General features: G+C 38.8%; 1 long non-coding RNA gene across 1 annotated transcript; it reads left to right on the top strand.

The window, feature by feature from the left end:
- Positions 1–398: 398 nt before the first annotated feature.
- LOC114012674 (uncharacterized) lies at positions 399–16,893 on the top strand. The gene is made up of 3 exons (XR_003555294.2): positions 399–589; positions 7,379–7,435; positions 16,784–16,893. It is a non-coding gene; the product is annotated as an uncharacterized LOC114012674 (long non-coding RNA).
- Positions 16,894–17,313: the final 420 nt, after the last annotated feature.

The raw sequence follows: 17,313 nt of genomic DNA, 5'->3' as shown, positions 1-17,313 counted from the left end.
CCTCAGCTGAATTCCAGCTCTTTCCTAAGAGGAACGGTCATTCTGTCAACATCATTGAACACTCAGTAAAACAAACACCATGTGCTCCCAAAACCTGCACTGTAAAAGGCATGTGCAGGGAGAGTAATGGTTCAATTTAGTGTTCTGAATGAATGCATGTAGAGCCATTTGGGATGTCCCAGACTATCCAATGCATGCATACAGTTTTGGCAGACATAACACAGGACAGAAGAGCAATGACATAAAGCAATAGCTAGGGACCCAGCATATCTCAGCTGTGGCAGGTGGATTGGATGCATATAATATAATGCTATAGGGAAGCTTCTTGATCAGGTCTTAAAAAGAATGAATCATTGTGTCCTGATTTTGGCTGATATAGCATTAACTTTCTTCTTAGCAGCTGGTACAGCGCTGTGTTTTGGATTAGTATGAGAATAATGTTGATAACACACTGACGTTTTAGTTGTTGCTAAGTAGGGCTTACCCTAAGTCAAGGACTTTTCAGTTTCCCGTGGTCTGCCAGCGAGCAGGTGCACAAGAAGCTGGGAGGGAGCAGAGCCGGGACAGCTGACCCCAACTGGCCAAAGGGGTATTCCATACCATAGAATGTCATGCTTGGTGTATAAACTGGGGAGGGGGGTTAGCTGGGGGTGGACGATTGCTTCTCAGGACTGTCTGGGCATTGGTCAGTGGGTGGTGAGCTATTGCACCACAATAAACATCACTTGTTTATTTTCTTTTTTTCCCCTTGCATTTATTTCCTCTCTTTCTCCCTCCTTTTCTTTACAATCGTTGTTGTTGTTGTTGTTTTAATTATATTTAACTTTATTTCAATTATTTAATTGTTCTTATTTCAGCCCACGAGTTTTACCTTTTTCTGGTTCTCCTCCTCATACCAAACTACCGAGGGGGGAGGGGGGGGGGGGCGTGGGGAGAGTGAGTGGGTGAGTAGTGGCTCTTTGATATTTAGTTGTTGGCTGGAGTTAGACCGCAACACATTGCTTGAGGGATACAAGAAAAATAATGTAAAATTTGCCTTTGCCTTAGAAAGCTACATCACTCTGCCAGCAACTATGTTTCTGTTTCAACATTTATTTCAAATTGCAACAAAGGATAAGAAGCAAGTTAAATAAAATTACATCTGTTCAGCTTAGATGCATCTTTTGTTTCTGGGAGAAGTGAAGAAATCAGAACTATTTGATTATTCAGCTCAGAGTTTGAGTAGCGCCTACCTGGTGCACAGCTACAGCTTGCAGATTCAGAAACAGGATCTAATTTTTGAGAAATGAAAGCTAGTAAAAACCAAACAAGCAAAAAGCAACAACAACAAAAAAAGCAAACATACAGAAAAAACCAAACCCTCCTGTGACAGATAACAGGCTGCAGCTAAAACCTGCTAAGCTCATTTTCAGTTTTGCTTCACAGACCTTGATTCAGCTCTTTAGGCACCTTAGGAGGTATTGATTGGGGAAATTTTTGGAAGCCACTAAGTTTGGCTGTGGCTCCTGAGAGGAGGAGAACTGATTCAATAAAGACTCTTCACTGGAGTAACAGAATAAAGCACGCTGAGTTAGCATGAGTAGCTGTTGCCTTGCTGCAGCCAGTAACTGTGTGACAAGATGTAAAGTAAATAAAGTATCAGAAGAAAGAACTGATGATGCAGATTATCAAAAATATTATGCTGAATTCTTGGTAAGAAGGATGTGATTGTACCAGCTGCAGAGTGGTGAGGCCTAGTTTCAAAGACCCTGTCTTCGAAAAAAGACCCCTTGGCATTCTGGTGGGAACAGGGGTTTCCAAACCAGAAACTTTCCATATTTTTTGTCACATCCATTGCAAACAATGAAACCAACTTCTTTCATTATTTGGAAAGTCTTATTTTTCAAAGAGAGAACCAGGATATGAAAAGTAGAGTAAATTAGGACACAAATGTTTTCTTCTGATTCTTTCAGATTTTGGCAGTAGTCACATCAGTTGTTACTTCATGACAAGGCTTGAACCAGAACTTGGTTCTAACACAGTCTTCTCCCACCTGCATCAGACCTTTGGAAACTGAAGTTGTGGGGCTATACCTGAAAGTTCAGAGGTTTAGGCATTAGTGAACTATATATCTATACAGGGACATAATGCTGGAGAAGGGAGCTGTGATAGATTCCTCGTAAACTTCCAGGTCTCTGCCTTCTTACTACATCTTCATAGCTTGCCTCAATAAAGCTACAAAGCACCACTCCCAGTAGCTTCACTCTTTGTCCCTACACTTGGTGCACCCTTGGTGCATTGACTGTCTCTAACTAGATACTTTAAAAAGTAAATGCAATATTCATGTTTGGTGACTCTCAGAAAGAACGTACGCTAATGGACGTGGTGGTCAAGCGCAGCCCCCAGAAGAACATTGTCTCATGAGTTTGTGTCTGATCTCTTTCTAATTAATGCAACTCAAAAATCTACATGTGTTAGATTAATACTTTCAAATTACATTTGGAGATGCCTCAGTGCATTCTAGCAGAAAAAATGCAAATAAATGTAGATTTCTGTTATTATCAGCTTCATCAAAGCAAACAAGCAGCAGCCGGGCCATTATTAGACTTTGATAAGAGTGCATATTGAATGATTTCCCTAAGGGATTCGGTAAAACTCATCTCATTCCATTTCCTTTTGTATAATAATACCAATTGTTTCATACAGCAACACCTGCACACAGTGTTGTCTGACCTCTTTATTTATTTATTTTATTTCTTGAAGGGGAAAAATACAAAACCTGTTCTTTTTCAGTTCTATATTGTAATTTCAAAATGTGCAGAGACTTGAATAAAGATATTCAGTCAGAAGCTGAAGAAAGTAGTGTTGCAAATGCATAATCATGCATTAATAAAATAATAGCTCTAAAAAGCAAGCACCAGAGATAAAGACGAGACTGAAAAGAAAGAAGCAGGAAAAGGAGAGTTCCTAAAAACATGAATTTCTTTTCTGAAAGCCAATAAAATGAGGAAATTTGCTACGAAGAAATAACTTCCATGTCTTGTAATACTCCAGTAGCATTTGTCAAGTAATCAATGTTGATTTTCTTTCCATTCAAAGCTATCATCAGAATTATTATTTTTGTAATACCTACATATATATAAAACTCAGACATGTTTATAACTCTATTTCAGTGCCAAAAAAACTTGTCTTGAATAATACTGTACAAGGTCACCCATGAAAAATAATCATTCCTAGAAACAATCATATCCTTGTCTGTAAAAGGAATTCTGTGTGCATTTTATGACTGATATTAAAAGACTTCTCTGCTTTGTAGAAAGTATCCTTGCAAAACAATCTATTGTCACAGTAAGTGTTTATCTCCTCAAAGGGTTTGTGAGGAATTCCAGGGGACTTACTACTCTGAGTAACAGTGATCCCCTCCAGCCCTCTGGATACTGATTTACCTTTATAGTCCAGTGTAACCCTGGCAGGCCCATGGTTTAGTTGGTTGCTGGGACTTCTAACAAACAGTATTTGGCTGCAGGGGTTTCTGAGAAACAGTATTTGGACTGTGTTAAAATTACTGATAATAACTGGCAATATAACCATTTCCTGTTGCACCTAATGGGCAAAGTGCAAACATTTACAAAGTCCTTGCTCTATTAGATAGGGAAAATAAGAGGGGAAACTTGTGACAGCAGAACAGAGAGCTGGACAGACATCACAAAATCCAAGGCTCTTCTGCATCTTAACCAAGAGGTAATTGATTCCCACTCAGGAATTTATTAAAACTTTGCCTTAAATTTGACTGAATGTCTTACCTTCCTCTGATCTCCAGTCTCCCTGACCAAAATCTGCTCCAGAACCCCACTCTAGTAACACAGAAAAAGTTTCTTTAATTTTGAGGACAATTTTTTCAAGAAAGATCTATATCCATCTGTTTAGGACCACATCTTCCTTGGGAGAAATATTTCTTCTTTTTCTGAGACAGAGGTGATCCATAAATGCTCTTGGTGCTGCGGGAGAACATAACAAAGGGAAATGGTCACAAACTGCAGCTGGAGGGCTTCAGGCTGGACATTAGGAAAGTATTTTCCTGAGTGTATTGGCAGTAACCACCAGATAAGGTGTGGCATCTCCGTCCTAAAAGTTTTTTTAAGACTTGTTTGTCCAAAGCCGTAGTTGACCTGAGCTGCTGCTGGTGACAGTACTGACTTAAGCTGGAGCTGGACAACAGGATCCCCAGCGATGCCTTCCAACAAATGAGTCTGTGACTGTTCCAAGATGTTTATCTCAGAGGAATCATTCTACCTCCTCTTGAACTTTGTTCCACCAGATGAAGCAAAATGAACATATTTTCTCTGCTGTCTTTATAACCTGCTCTCTTACAACTGCTTCTGGGTACCTCTGCTCATTCCCACCTCCCTTCTGTATCTGTAGTCCAGTGTGAATGAGGTTTTTGGGATCCAGCTGACATAACTCTGTGTAGTTTTTCTAATGTCTTTTCCAGAGACATTAAATGCTTCCCTGTGTTTCTTCTGGAGGTATCTCACTTTACCTATTCAATCTAATACTTGCCTTTTTCTTGGTCACATCACCCCAGTGGCTCTTGGTCATCCTGTTGTTGACTCATTTACCTAAATATTACTTTTCCTCTGTAATTTCCTAATGAGGATTCAAGAATAATATAATTTATATTCTATAATGAACATTGACTATAGTTTCTGGGAATATGTCCTTGAACTTTACTTACCTGATTTCAATTAATCTAGACCTTAATGTCATCTAATTCATACTATGTAATATTCAGATTTTCTTTAATTTTATTTGGTACCTCTAACCCTGTGTCATATCAAATTTCATTAGCACAGTCTTTTTATGTTAAATTTCTGAAGAAGTATCACCCTGATGCCTGTTCTAGGGAATTCCGCAAATAATTTCCCTTCAGCTAAATATTTCTCATTTTAGCACATGCTGTTGTAATCTCTCCTGTAATCATGACTTGCCTTGCAGTTATTTTACTAATAATGATTTTCTGCAATGTAACTACCATATTCCCATGCTGCACCATATCAAACACACTTCTGAAGTCTGAATAGATTAAACTTATTATATTTCCCTTACCTGAAATATAAAGAACGATTTTTTACCAACAGATGAATTAAGCACTAATAAAAGACAGCAGCATCCCACATTAGGAAATGGAACTAAAAGATCAGGTGGGGATCTCCCTTTCTGATTCTGCACCTTACTTTCTTCTGGCTTCCCTGACTTTACAAATGAACCTCTACTTTTTTTTTTTCCTTTTTTTTTTTTTTTTCTTTTTTTTTTTTCCTGGATTGGAAAGGATGGGTTTTTTTCATCTATCAGTAAAAGTTTTAATTAAACATGTCTGCTGACATCCAGAATGAAACTAGGTAATATTCCTTTATTCAAGAAACCTGAAAGTGGAGTAAGATAATTCAGCCATGTGCACTTTTGTTTCCCTTTTGATAGTCCTCTTTGCCTTTTCGATTTTCACCTAAACAAGAATTGGTATAAGTTTACTTAAACCATATTTTAAAGACCAAAAAGCAACACTGAAGAGATTAGCTATCCACACTTTATAGATGTTAATGAGATCAGTTGTAGAAATCATGGATCCTCATCCTTACCAGCTTGGACATGATATACCCATGGGGAGGATATGGTCCCACATGTGGAAACCAGAAGAGGCACTTCTGCCAGTAACTGCAAAACAGGTTACAGTGCTCAGAGCACACTGCTGTGCTAGACACAATATGAAGAAATTTGGAGCTCAGTTCTTGCTTAGGAGGTCATTAAGAGCTGGATTTTGTTGTCCAGGCCAAGGAATCTGATGCCACTTAAGATGACAAAATCAATTAGATATTTTTAAAGATAAAACAGTTTCCAATCAGAAAAGCCACTCAGCTAGTATTCATTTTTATTAACACAAGTACAATTTGAGAATGTATTCACAATGGAATTTGGGTTTTTTTATTTATTTCTACACATGTGTAGTTAAGAGAAGACCACTGGGCTCATGAACATTCATGCTCAATATTATTTGGTGAGATAACCATATTTATATTTTGGCATTGCTTTGGTCCCTGGGAAATGCATTTTGAGTATTGCTGAACTGTCTCTGGAGCACACGAAGAACCACTGGGTGATTCTCCTGTGTTATCTCTAAAGTTTGCCTTTATTCCCTTGGTATATGTAAGTCATTGTGCATTATCAGATGGGAGATGGCAGAATGCTGTTTCCTCTCTGTCTCATGCAGATTGTTTTGCATAAAATAAATTATGTAGTCCATACATGTAATTGTTCACAGACATAAAAGAAAACAAAAAGTGATGCTTTCTGCCTTATGTATACTATAAACAGCCAGAGCAGAATACAAGGAGACCCTCACATCCCTTACTTTGAAATATGGGTTCTGTGGCTTTACTGGGAAAGGAGTCATGGACATTTAGCTAAGGCTTAATATATGTTTCCATCTCCTTTGAGAGCTAGGAAAGAATAATATAGTCAATATTTTCTTTTCTTGAAAAATCTCAATTAAGTGACAATTGAATTTTTCAAAGTGAAAAGCCATTTGAACAGTCATTCAAGGAATGTTATGAAGTTAGAACTTGCTATTTTTATGTTTCAGAAATGAGAATTTCTAGATATTCTTCTGTTCAAAGCTATTTTTATTTTGATAATTACTTGCATTTTTGCAGTGCAATAAGTTTTGAAAATATTTTCAGACACTGAAATAATTAGAACAAAGATTTTTATGAACAGTTGTGGGTTTTTTTTAAATTGATGTTATTAAGAAAAAAAAGAAGATGCCACTTTTGTGGTCCAGTCCAGTACCAGGTCAGGATATAAACATGGTTTTGAGTAAAAAGAATTGTCACCTGGCTCACACAAATTAGAAAGCTTTTTCTCTCTTCTACCCCTGTTCTTCAGAATATAATTAAACATGATGGAAAAATCTAAAGAAACTTGCAAAATTATTACTGGGTACTGGTGATAACTAAATCTAAAACTTGACCAGCCATGACTTTGGTGTTTTGTTGTTGTTGTTGTTGTTGTCGTTTTGGGGGTGGGGGTTGGTTTATTTTTGTTTGTTTAGTTGGTTGTTGTTTTTTTTAATGGGACAGTTTCTGAAGTCAGACTGTTTCTGGAAACTTTCCTTTCTGAATCAGCATTCAAACATAAAAACCAAAATCTTGGTTTAAATTCATCAAAGTAACAAGAAGGAGTGTTTATAAGAAGCGATACTACTGCTGTCAGTAGGGCTTAAACAAAACTGAATGAAAGTGGTACCCATCTTCCTCTCCTATGAATAATTTTAATGGAAAAAAAATCAAGTTCAGATTTGTATGTGCTTCTTCTTGTGTGGTAACTGTATTTTGTACATCTGTAGGTGTCACTCGAAAATGCTAATTGATGTGCTGTCTGCCTGAAACCTACTGTAACAAGTGTAAGTATACTGAAACAAATGTTACGACTGTAATATAAATCCTGGTTGATGGGTTTTAGTAATAGAAAAACAGAACAGGGAGGATGTTGCCGGCTGCAAGCCCAGCTTCTGATAACTTCAATGGCTGGCCTTATTCATGTTCAAAGTGAAGAGATTTAACAGCAACTAGAATCAGCTACATAGAATTCATCTTCAGATTCAGTCTAGATAAAATATTAAGGAAGATGCACACTGAGTCTAGTTTTAGTGATGTGGGACAGCAGGACCTATCGTGACACCTAAGGTGTTACCCCAGACAGAAGATCAGGGAATGTAAAGAGTGGGTTTCATCACCAACTCATATTCCAGTGCCCTCCCAGATGTCCCAGTGTCTTTTTTCCCTTTTTTCTCCCCCTTCCCCATGTAGACATCTCATGAAAGCTTTTAAGAGGTATTTATAAGCACTCGTCTTATTAGAGGCACAATTGTGAACCTAATGAAACCATTCCTTTGGAACATCAGCTAATACATCTGCACGGATTTAATGGCAAAGGTCTGTGAAAAGGAGTGTTCTTTTTTGTAAATGCACAGTGAGGGCAACACTTCTTCAGCACAGAAAGCTAGGGAGATGGATGTGGAAGGAGCCACAGCAATCAAATAGGCTCTGACTTTTATTCAAGTCCGTAACTCACAATCCAGAAGGATGTGATAATAGCTAAAAAATACTGGCACTTTATAGGCTGGACCCATCCTTAGTACTAAAGCAGATAATATTTCGTTGCCTCTGTTATGGATTACAAAAGCCGAGCCGAGGATTCCTATTCTCACCCCAGACACTTGAAATCAAAGCTGCCTATTTCTCACTAAAATCAGCCTGTAGCAGAAGGACTGCCGGGGGATGTTTTTCCTTGCTTGCCTGACTGCCGGGGGATGTTTTTCCTTGCTTGCCTGACTGCTGAGGCACCAAACATTAGTCTCAAGTTGAGAACATATATCCAAGTCCCAAGTTGCTTTCACTGGCCATATACTGGAAACGTGTAAGGAGAGTAGGGATGGTAGGGTGGACTGCAAAGGATTTTCCACTGGAGGACCACTGCCTGCCCCAGTACCTAGTATGAGAAAGGACAAGAGGTCAACCAACTGCTAGTGCCTATCTTTTGTCCCTCCCATTTTGGGGCCAAGTTCTGCAGCTCCCTCACCTTAGAGGCTCTTATTTCCCACGGATTTTTGATAGCTATCCCTTGGCTGCAATGAATAATGAAACTGTGGATTGTAGGTATGCACAGGGAATTTTTTTATACTTGTTTCTACACAGTATAGGTGTGTTTCATTTCACTTAGCCTGAAGTTAGATGCTTAAGCTGCTCTGTTATCCATGGCAAAACACATGCATCTCCAGAAGGCTGTCTGTCCCATTCGTTTTAAATATCTGTTGTAGGGTAGAATCAACCTCTTGCTGGTGGTGCCAGTCACTTTACTGTGTATCACAGTACATACAAGACTTCTCTAACCTTGATGTCTAACTTTTAGGCAGACAGCTCCAACTCACTGTCATTGTTATTTTTCTAAATGCACCAATAAAGATTGTAAAGCAGTTTCACAAATCTATCACCTCATCAGATTTATAGAAAAGGGCAGTCTTGCATTTTCAAGAGAATTCTTTCCTCATTTCCCAAGAATGGCAAAAGGTCACCTTAAGGTAGCCAATAAAAAAACTGCAGATAAAGTAAAGAGAAAGTGTGTGGACTGATTCAGTGGAAAATAGAAACATATTTCAACTAGTGTTTCCAAGCTCCCTATAGGATTTTCTGTTCATAATTTCTTTGGTGAAGGCTTAGAAATCTATTTAGCCACTGTCAGATACCATGGACTAAAAAAGATACATACTTGTGGTTATGATTAATTCCTCCCATATAATCAACCATCTTCCCTTGTTGGCGGAGAGGAATGGACTATCGTATGTTGACTGAAAAGGCACATTGTAATTTTTTTGTAGTTTCTGCTTTGATTTGTGTTGATTTCTCTTCTCTAAGCCTGGCATATATATTGTATATGAGTATGCATAACTCGACAGCCTTTGTCTGACTTGGAAACAAATGTTTGATTGCTGCTCCAGCCGTTTGTGGGACAGAAATTCAAGTGGCATAAATCAGTTTAGTTTCACAGACTGCAAAAAAAACCCCAAACAGTTCTGGTATATAGAATTAAAATATATGAAGTTATACATTTTGGACCTTGAGTCTTTCTCTTTTTTTGGTCTTTCTGAAGAAAAGCAACACAATTCAGCACAGGCAGAGTTACTCTTCTGAATACCTGTTTACAAGGACACACTTGACAGCAGCAACTGACTTGTTCCAACTGAATCACTGGCTGGAGCAGATAAGATATATTGAATTTTTAATTGTATTTCATCATGAATACAGCTGTTTCAAATCAGTCACTACAGAAGCCCCATTTAACTATTCTCTGCTGGTTTCCAGACAAGAGGAACCTCAAATTTAATTAGAAGAGTGAGATGCAGCCAAGAATTTGATAATTAACAGCAATTCTGATGGAACTAAGAACCTGAAAAGGATGAACAGCAAGAGATAAGATTGTTTTTAAGTAGAGGTAGCAAATGCATTTTTGCTTTTGTGGCTGAGAGATGCAAAGGCAAATGCCATCTCCACATACAAATCCCATGTTAGTCTGCATGGTGGCAATGAAATTTCAGTCATCTTGAGGCACTTTCTCTTCAAACCATGAAGCGAGATAGAAGCTGCTTTGGATAGCTAATAAAATATTAAGGATCTGATCTCACTTGATATGGTGACTCCTTGATCATGGCATTCAAATCTTAAATTTCCAACATGCTACGGAAACATGCAAAAGGAAGATTTTAGCTGTTTACCAGCTCTTAAATTTAGGTAGAGGCTGGCAGAGTAGAAGATGATCGTATGGGAAAGTGAGACTGTCAAAACTTGATGAAGAACTGACTTTTCCAGGAAAAGTAAACTTCATAAATAAATTTTAAATAATTATTTCTGGCAAGCATCATAAAGATAAGTGATAACAGCTAGCTGAAATAGTGATCCTAATCTTAGAGATTATTTTGCTTTGCACACACATGTACCTGACCTTGCTGTATACCATCCAGCTTGGGAGTTGATGGACACCGAGTCACACTACCAGCACCCCATCAGATACCGTATAAACGCTTTGGGGCTCCTTGATGTGAAGTTGGAAGTCTGGTCCACCCCATGTTGTCATGCTTACTAGTACCTTGGTAGTGAGATTACAATTAACTTGGGTATGTAAAGGTTTGAACCACTGTAAAATTAAGGTTTTCATAACAGGCACAGTCTGCAAAGTCCCCAAAATAAAACCTCCCTCTTTCTTGGAAATTAGCTTTTTTGGGGGACATCCAAATCCAGGGGAGTGTCTAGAATCCACTCACCCTCCCTTTAAGAAAGGCTTCATGCTGTTGATGAAATTAGCAGTGCTATCCCTGCTGTTGGAGTGGGGGAACAAAAGGAAAAGATTGCCTCTGATTCAATATGTGGTTTCTAAATAAACACTAACACCATTGGCATTAGGAAACCCATCTGTTTCTTTATTTCTTTACCACTACAAAAGCTATGATATGTGATTGTAACAGATGTTTCATGTCTACAAATGATGATATGCTACATTATTAAACCAAGAGGGTCATTAAATTGAGTTGTACTCGTTTTTTCAGTCTATAGCTGCAAGATCATCAACATATAACCTTAGGGTTATAGAAACCCCTCTCATCCCTCTCCTGACTCAGCATGTAACTTACACAGCAAATACTGAGCAAATACCATGAACATCTCCATTAAAGCTTGGTTATGCAGAAGTGCCTGCAGGCATCTGTACAACTGTCAGAGCTAACATGTCTTAATGTTTTTTTTGCCAGAAGCACTTTTTATGTTTAGCTGCAAGTTGAAATAGTCAAATGCCAGTTGCCTGCCTAGATAAGAATGTGGATTCTCCACTGTTTTAGGTAATAATATTGGTCTAGTCTGTGGCAACTGAGAAATAAACAGCAGTTTCCATTTGAGCAAGGTGTCTTCATTAGTAGCAACAATAGTAATAGTAGTATTTCTATATTCTTTTTCTCTTTACCTTTAATCAACACCTCAGAACAAAGGGCTTTTCACATGCAGCTCTCTTCATTGTGCTTCTATTCATGGGGTATTCTTTCACACTGGAACTGCATGGAAACACATTATAGTAACATATTTTTGGCTCCCTTTGAGTTGAAAGATGTCTATTTTCCATTTCCAAATACCATGTAAAAAGCTCAATGTTTTACTTTGCCTCTGGAGAATAACTGACAGAGTAGTATAAGCCCCAGAGCGAAGCAGGTTTTATTGAAAGATAATATTTCTTTATTGAAAATTAAAACAAAAAAAGAAAGAGAAAAGGAAAAAGAAAAAGAAAAAAAAGGATGACAGAACAGCTTGAGTATTTCAGAGATCTATTTAAAGTCTTTAATTAAAATCTAACTCCTTATTTAGCAAGATCCTTGGGATGACAGATACCCACAAATTTTCATTTTAAATTTTCGTAATGCACCAATATTATGGGCAGGATTGTTGGAAAGTTTAAGGAGAGTAGAAAAACAATATTTAAGGACACTATATTCAGGCCAAGCAAGTGGTGCAAGTGTGTGAACACTGTGAGTTAAAGACAGGTCCCAGACAAATAATTTAATAAAACATTCACTTGTAAGTACATTAGTATGTCTGTGTGCATTTTTGTACTGACATGGCAGCCTTGCTAAAATAGACAGAGAAGAAATAATTGTCCTTTTGTCTCCAGCTACTCAAAACTATTCCTTCCATATTTGAATCCTGTGCTGGAAAAAAACCCCAACAATATTTTTGGATCCACCTTGAAATAGTACCTTGGTTTACTAACATCTTAAGAAAGCTTGATTGATTTTTGTAAAATATTCATGGTTTTAATTTATGTGAGGTTGCACTGACTTTCATGGGGATGGATAACAGTATAGAAATGCCTAATAATTTTAAGCCTGAATATGAATTGCACTTTGAGCCTAAGTCCGTAATTAATTTCTGCGCCGCCCCCCCCCCCCCCTCCCCCCCGCAGGAAAGAACAGGTATAAACACTGGGAGCTTCTGGAGAAGGATGAGACAGTAAAATTATGCATTATGCATTTCAAAAATATAGTGATAACCTGTACAATCAGCTGCAAGACTCTTATGTACATTCCTGATTAATCCAGCAAACATGTAATTCCTAAAGGTGTTTTCTTTACTAATTTAAGAACTCAAAATGCTCATAATACCAGTGAGAGAAAGGAAGAGAAGAAAAACAGTGTTAGGGAAGAAAGAGTTTTGGAAAGATCCTAGAAAAAGTTGTTAGAATTACTATTTGTCTACTGATTTCACATGGGTCAAAGACATCTGCCCAGCCAAGTGGGCATTTTGGGCTAACAGCTAGCTAGCAGATTATGTAGCCAAAGCAGCAAACATTGCATTTGCTTGTCTTTAATTCCCCACTGTAAAAAAAGCCATGTTCCATCAACAGCACAGCAACAGCATGCAGCTTTAAACATAGTTGTATGCACACACCATACAAAGGCAGTTAGACACTTTTCCCATCTTCTCCCCTATAGAGGAGGAACGAGCAGCAGAGACAGTGTGTGATGGACTGACCGCAGCCCCATTCCCCATCCCCCTGCACCACTGGTGGGGGAAGGAGGTAGAGAAAATGGGAGTGAAGGAGAGCCCAGGAAGAAGAGAAGGGTGGGGGAAGGTGGTTTGGAGTTTTGATTTTTATTTCTCATTATCCTGCTTTGATTTGAATGGTAATAAATTCAACTAATTTCCCCATGTTGACTCTGTTTTGCCCAGACAGTAAGAGCTGAGATCTCCCTGTCCTTATCTCCACCCACGAGCCTTTCCTTACATTTCCTCTCTCCTGTCTGGTTGAGGAGGAAAATGATAAAGCAGCTTTGGTGGGCACCTGGCATCCAGCCAGGGTCAAACCACCAGACCAGCTGATATTGAGACAAATAAATACATATTTTCAATTCAATAGAGCATTCAGTCCTGTACTCCAGTATTTTCTTGACTCAGAGCACACAACCTAATACTTCTTCAAGGCTTTGCTATATACAAAATGAGTTGCTGTTTTCTAGCCAGCAATTGCCTGGGTCACAATGTCATCCTTTCCTCCACCGATACATCTTTTTGCATATATTTCCTTTCCAGATATCCAGATAATTCACTCCAGGTAGTAACCTGTTTTGTCAGAATGGCCAGAGCAAGCAAGGTTGAATCAAACTAATCTTTGCTCCATAGTAGCTCCTCCTTCAGAAGACAGGAAAAGATAGGTCATTGAACAAGCATGGGGAAAGCACCATTTATGTCTTGATTGTGTTGATCTGAAAGTGGCTCAGGCCTGGCTATGAAGAAGGGTGTCTAACTAGCAGATCTGAAAACTGTTTGTCAAAAACGGGCAGTACCCTGGAGGGAAATTAAGACATTGCAACAAAAAGAGGGATGCTGAGATGGGAAGAGCAGGGAGATTTCCAAAATGCTCACCTAGTGTATTGTCTTCTAGATTACACTGTCCCCCCAAAATGACAACAAGCAGATGATCCTGTCATCGTGATCAATGGGCAGAGATAGATAAGCAGTGCTATTGTTTCACTGTGAATTATTTTTGAATAATTATTTCGATTTCCCCATCTGCACTCCTTTGTTAAGCACAGAAGCAAATGTCTCTTAGTGGGCCTATTCCTGGATGACTCCTTGGTCTCCACTGTCTTTCTTGATATCTTCTCCTACTTCTAGCAGGTCTCTTTGGAAGGGTCCCTTCACTGTTGTAAACATAGCGCTTTCAGGTGGCCTAAACACAAGTATCATTTTCTCATCCTGATGCACAAATTTCTCCATATTCATGTGTGCTATAGCCATACAGTCACTTTTAATGAAAAAATAAATAAAGCAGTGACAATGGAAACCGCCTAGTCAATATATAATGTTGAAGCTCTACCAGAAATGTTTTACCTACCAGTACCAAGTATGCTATTCTGGACTACTAAAACAGCTGCTTGTATCTTTCCCACCTTCTTCCATAAGGAAAAATACTACTATCTCTGATCATGAAAGCATGGCCAAGGCATTGCCTATAATTAATTTGCCTAAAATAATTTGAACTCACATTCAAAAAGTATGTGAGTTCGAAGTTACACAGGCCTAGTGTTTAAAAGACTTCTCTATGGAGGATGAACTTGTAAAGAAGAATTTCTTATAGCCTTGGAATTTCAGTCAGTATGTGGGTAGTAAGCCTCTGACTTCAAAGACTCAGTTTCATCTTTACCCGATCTCAGTAGGAGAGTAAAATTCATCTTATTGAGAATTTTCTGGAGCTGTAGAGTGAAGGCAGATGCAATTTTAAAATACACTGTCTAATAAATACCTTATTATGTGCACCACTGTGTATTACTACAGCTGACCAGATTGGAAGCATTTCTATTTGGACTTTTTAAAAGATACTGTTTAGCTGGCTAATGAAAAACTTTGATTCAAAATGTATTTAGATGCAAAATCATGGGCAGCGTTTCTCTTGTGTCTCTTGGAGGAACTGAAATAAGATGTTTCCATTTTCTTTACAATTGTCATGTTGTGATTTGCTTTTGAGTGTGATTTTTTTTATTGTTATTTTTCTTTTTGAAGTTGCTGTCTGTCTAAGCAGAGATTGTATTTAAGATCAATAGCATTGGACTAAATGAGCCCCTCTGCTTTGATATTGAAGCTAATCAGCTCTTGTTTGGCTTTTGAAACCTTTCAGGAATCTTCTCAGAAACATTATAATGACAGACTCCTTAATATAAAACTTCTAATCTGTTAGAAAGTGGATTTCTAACACTTTGTGTGACTAACTGGAAAGTTTGTTTGTATATTGCACCAAACATAGGTACTATCCATTCTTTCTCTGGATATTCTAGCTACAGAAAACAATTTCATTTTTCCAGACACCTGTACAAACACTGCAGATTCTCCAGGACAGAGGCACCCAGCGTCTTCCTTGTCATTCCCAGACCTTTCTTTTGCTGGTCACGTGCTGTAGCTCCCCAGGTAGTGCCACAACCCCATAACCAAGCCTGCCTGTCCTCTAACCCAGAGTGCAGAAAAATATAGCACTGCATACCACTGCAGTTTTCAAACAGAAAGATGGTTATAACCTGGGCACTTCCCACTGGGCATCATTTTTTTCTGTAAGAACTCTCAGTCAGACTTGCCCAATATCATGCTGTGAGTCTACAGCAAAGCGAGCCACAGACCTCAAGAGACCCGACTTCTGTTCTGTCCCTCTTAATCTTAACACATCCTTCTGTCTTTCTAGCCAGGCATCTCTTGAGGAGCTCAGGAGACATTCACAGGATGACTGCTTTTCCCTTTTTCCATTCGCTTCCTTTCCCTAGACAGAACCTTTTACAGGCCCTAGGTTCCCTAGGTTCCTCTCCAAAGTGTTTCCTGTTATCAGGAGTTTTTCCTGGGTTACCAGGGTAAAGCCCTTCATTTTTCAGCACTACATATAGCTTCCATCTACAGAGATGTCCCTGGAGTTGCAGGTCAGAAGGAGCAGCCTCTGGCGCAGATTCTCACAATCCCATGCCCAAAAAGCAGGGGTTTGGGGTCAGTTTTCAGTTGGTGGAGATATACCAAATCTGATTTGTATGCTATAAGCACGACTTGCAATTTAGGTCTTGTTTTTCAGCAGAAAAAGGAAATAAGACTGGGCTGACTTTTGTTAGGAGAGAGCAACACAGTGATAACATGGCCTTTCAGGGACTGTGAAGGTTGCTTCATCAGCTTTACTTTTGCTCTCCACCCTTTGTCCTGACAAAAGTTTTGCCCTTTGCCAGCCAAGGCAAAAAACAGCACAGAAAGGTGGTTGAAGAAAAATTGATTCTGCAGGGCGAGAGTTAAATTATGGTACCTGGAATTTATTCAAACATCAAGGTCATATACTCCTTGGAATACCATATCTAAATTTGGAGAGGAAATCACTGAGCTGATGAAAGATCAGACCTGTGCTTTCCATGTCTACTTTTAGAGACGATAACCCTACTTCTTGTAGAAGAGAGCAGCGCAGTGTTTCATTACAGACCCCTGAAATCTCAGCCAGTCACCTTGTCACCACCAGCCAGGCACCACCAGAGGAGTTGTGGGTGAATTTGAGTCCCCTTTCCAAAAGGGCATAAACTTCCAATCAAATTTGCAAGATAGTCTTCAAATGGCCTAGAAATATAATTATCCAATGAAAATTAAATTGTGAATGCTTAAGGACAAGAACTGGACAGCAGTGACTGGCATTTCTCTTTTAGCTCAGCTGTAACTGGATCTGTTTGGAACTAGTGTAAGCTTGGGCCCTGACACTTCCAAGACTGCAAGATTGAAACGTGGAGCTGTGGCTGGATCCAAAGGCCTGGAAGCTTCACTTGACTCCTAATCTTCAGTTATGGAGGTAAAGTATTCCCTAGCATGGGTTTTGCAAAGATTTCTCAGAGACAACATCACTGCTTATACTTGTTTATCAAGTTGGCATGCAGCCATGAACAGATCTGTATTATATATGTATATTTCTATAATTACCTGTTATAATGACAATGCAGTCATACATCCTAGAGTAGTATGAGACTAGAAGTCAGATTCTTATCCAGCTGAAAAAAAAGAAAGATTTATTTGCATCTAGCTATGCAATGGGTTTTGCCCAGCTGTCACAGCACAGGCAAAACTAGCAGGCTACAACAAGGCTTTACCATGGGTCAGATTCTCCTGTCTATGCTATTTTCCCATCCTCCTGAGGCCGGACCACTCTGCTCCTAGTCTCACCTATGTCCAGGTTCTTGATTCT

The sequence above is a fragment of the Falco peregrinus genome, chromosome 1 (genome assembly GCF_023634155.1).
Source record: "Falco peregrinus isolate bFalPer1 chromosome 1, bFalPer1.pri, whole genome shotgun sequence".
In the NCBI taxonomy this organism is placed as follows: Eukaryota; Metazoa; Chordata; class Aves; order Falconiformes; family Falconidae; genus Falco; species Falco peregrinus.
The sequence above is the reverse complement of the archived record's forward strand: the minus strand, read 5'-3'. Positions and strand labels throughout refer to the sequence as shown.